Source organism: Fukomys damarensis, unplaced genomic scaffold, assembly GCF_012274545.1.
Source record: "Fukomys damarensis isolate Sample0158 unplaced genomic scaffold, DMR_v1.0_HiC HiC_scaffold_17, whole genome shotgun sequence".
In the NCBI taxonomy this organism is placed as follows: domain Eukaryota; kingdom Metazoa; phylum Chordata; class Mammalia; order Rodentia; family Bathyergidae; genus Fukomys; species Fukomys damarensis.
Window position 1 is genome coordinate 40,210,442 of NW_022900929.1, and position 3,711 is coordinate 40,214,152.

General features: G+C 38.9%; 1 non-coding gene across 1 annotated transcript; it reads right to left on the reverse strand.

The window, feature by feature from the left end:
• Positions 1 to 689: 689 nt before the first annotated feature.
• Positions 690 to 910, reverse strand: LOC117286676. The gene has a single exon (XR_004517819.1). It is a non-coding gene; the product is annotated as a small nucleolar RNA U3 (small nucleolar RNA).
• Between the last annotated feature and the right edge of the window lie 2,801 nt (positions 911 to 3,711).

Genomic DNA, 3,711 nt, shown 5'->3' on the forward strand with positions numbered 1-3,711 from the left:
CAAGCAACGAGTGAAAGAGAACAGCAGAAAGACAAAATACTGAGCATGAAAAACCTCATAGATGTTTAAGGCCCATTTGGCTGGTAAAATTTGATGCCTCTGGGTGAGAGAGACAAGATCTCAGTCAAGAGATGAAGAAAGTAAAAGATAGTGAGCCTACCTGAACACAAGCGTGCTTAGCTATCATCAGGCTTTTGAGTCTTCACCTATACACAAGCTGCGGCCAAATCTTTGCTCCACACTGCGCAGAAGAGAATGGGCTGAGAGTAAAATTCATAGTGTGATCTGTTGGAATTTTTCCAGAGGAACTTTTCTCCAGAAAGAAACTTCACTATGTAATAGATAATTAGGAATGGGGAATGGATAGTGATGAGTGGTGGGGAGGATGTTAAGAGCAGAAACACCCTTGTTGACTGAACCAACATCCCACTTTGGAAAGAAAGAAGCGGCAGAAGGTGGCACGAAAAGCAAGCTGAGAGCATTCATGCCTGCCCCAAGGACATGAACCAGGAGAGGAAAAGAGAACTATATGTAGTGATGTGCCCAGTTGCTCTCTTAGACAAACATACATTTTTGAGAAAGGGAAAAAAGAACAAGTTAAAACTGTGGGATACCGGCCACAAATTGCATCATGCCAGACTCACAAGACAAAAGGTCACTCTTCTTTTTCTTTTTTTTTTTAAACAGAAGCCACTTAGACTGCATTCCTTCCCCCTTACTCTCTCCAGGGAGAGAGCAAGAACGATCATCAATGGCAAGTAGCAGCCACAGCAAAGTAACACCAAGAGCCAGCTTCACGCTCAGGAAGGAACACTATGCCTCCTCCTCCTCATGGTTTCTGGGACTCTACAAGATCAGAGAAACTTCTCTAGTCACTAACTGTAGAAATGATCCCTGAAAATATAGCCTCAGGTCACTCTTCTTTTTTTATGTCAGTATGTACATTTATTTTATTCTTTTATTTTTATGCAAATGCAATATGTGAAGATATTAAGAAAGTATAAAATACTCTTCTATAAAAACAAAATGTCATAATAAAATAGAGAATAACATTGGTTAATACACTGTGTCATAATCTGAAGAGTAGCCAAAATGTTAGAGTACAAGTTGTAGACAAAAAAAGACTCTTACAAAAAGAAACAGATAACAGCATAAAACTTTACTTTCAATGAAGTAATAGAAGGATTAGTCTCCTAACTGAAATCTTTTGTCCCTTCTTCCCTCCACTTGCCTTCTCTAACCTGGTAGTCCAGTACCACTGCCCACCAGGTGTCTAAACCCAGAAACATGGTTTTCATCCTTTTCTCAGCCCCTGATGTTACTCCCTTGCTTAATATTCCTCAAAGTTTCAGTGCATTTGCACTGCACTTACAGGGAAATCCACATTTCTGACCATGGTCTATATTAGCTTGCTTATACAGTTTGATCTCGCCTATGCCTAGAGCCTCAGCTGATATCCTCTTTTCTGTATTCATCTCGTTTTATTTAAACTTCTAGTGCCAGCTAAGCAGTTTTCTTCTGATGGCCTTTGTCACTATTCCCTGTGTCCGTTTTTCACTGCCCCTAGTTCTATGTTTGCTTGTCTTCAGCACATTAAGCCAAGTATCCTCTTTCTCCCCATCTAAAGGAGTTCTCATTCCACTCTACTGCAACAAATCACACATCAAAAAAAAAAAAATCAAAGCAACCTATTGTATTTTCTTCACAGAGTTTATCAAAGGCTTGACTTGTTTACCAATTTTCTCACTTGTTTATTGTCTGTCCCTCCCATTAGTAAGCAGGAAAAATGCCACTTTATCCACACTAAGTTGCCAGTGACCTAGCCTAGCCTTGCTCTTGATAGACATACACTTACTCTTTTTTGAGCATATATTGAATCACTGAACAATATCCAAGGCACTTTTTCATGCTTAGAACCTACCACCCTTAATCAAAATAAAAAGGAGAAAAAGAAGATAACAGACTTGGACCGCCACCTAGTAAAACACAGAGCACGGTCAAACAAACCACTAAGGAGAAGGATTCTTAACCTTTGCTTTGAATGTCCATCTAAATTTTCAAACTACAGCCAAGAAACTAAGGGATAATGGAGACTTGTACTTGGTCCATTTAAGGCCTTCCCTTCTAACTCCCAGAACTTCTCTCCTGCTGTCTCTAGTGTTTCATAGACATCAGCTTGATATTCCTTGAACATGGCTCAGAACCAAAACTGGGCCTGCTGGTGAATTTCTCATAGCTCCAGGCTAAACATCTTTAGTTATTTGACAATCAATATGCACAAATGTAATTATTTGTTTTCTAGGAGTTAGATGAACAAGATCATTCTAAATTCTTGTGTTATTAATACATGGTAATGAAAGTGAAATATTAATGACTTAGTTAACTGTATTAAGAATTTGAAGTGCTGTGCAAACTGAAAACTTGCATCTTGGAAGGGGAAGAAAGCTCACATGTACCAGATGGCTTGGTGACAGCCATTTTATTTAGTGCAGTCTCAGCAGATATGTTTGATAGCCTTCAGGAAAGGCCATCAACTATGCAAGGGAGGGTGCTGTACCTGTTTGTCTGGGAGAGCTGTGCCCAAGTAATCAAGTGGTTGGAAGCAAGTTGCTTTCTTTGTGTCTCAAGTATATGTAGCCCTGCATGAGATATTGGGGCACCTTGGGCCATCAGTGAAGAGCAGTGGCAAAATCTTGTGGTTTACCACTTCCCCTGCACTGAGCCGTTAAATCTATGACTTGCCTAGCATAACAATTTTTATACGTCTTAAGCTGATGACTGAGTTAAAATGTAAGTCCCAGGATAACAGCAGAAAAGCACTCCAGCCAGCCCAACCACAGAGGAGTCTGAGCAAGCACTGCTAAAACTTTGTGTTGAAGTTTCCTCATTTGCACCCAGAAGGCAATGAAATCTACCTCTCTGCCTTTCTGGGATTGCTGAAAAGGTTAGAAGACATAAAACTGAATGATTCACAAGCAAGTTATGGTGAAAGCAAAGGTTGAAATTGCTTTAAGTCTGAATTTACTTTCTTGACTCTTGTTACATTTTTGTGACTAGCTTATTCATACTTATGCTTGAGGCACATTACTCAACAATTGTTTCTCTTTTTAATAAATGTTTATTCAAAGACCGTCCTGTATTTCTGGCTGACTGACAAACTAGGAATATATATATGTAAGTACAGGGGTGTGTAGGTGTGGATATAGTCTGTCATTTTTGTGTATTTCTTTCATTATTCTGCTTGATAATTTCAACATTAGTTAAGTAGAGGTAAAATGACAGAAGATACAGATTGATACACTCACTTTACTTCCATTAAAGAAAACCAATTAACATTTTCAATTTTCCCTCACCTGACACAATAGCTAAGTATCTACTAGACATAATCCTCAACCTCCATACAGGATCTGGAATGCTGATATGCTCCAGAGCAAATGGAAAGAATTGGCACAGGACATGGCAGAAAAAATGAAATTCCACAGAGATTGGAACATAACAATGACTGGAAAAATAATTTCTATATTTTCAATAAGGAAAACAGTCCCCTTCCTTGGAATCTCTTTGTTACTTTCCTATTAACTCTGTGGAAAAAATATGCCATTAAGAATAAACAGGAGGGATGGGGATTTAGCTCAGTGGTTCCAGAGCCTGCCTCACAAGCGAAAGAGCCCAAGTTCGATCCCCAGTACAAAAAAAAAAAAAAAAAAAAAA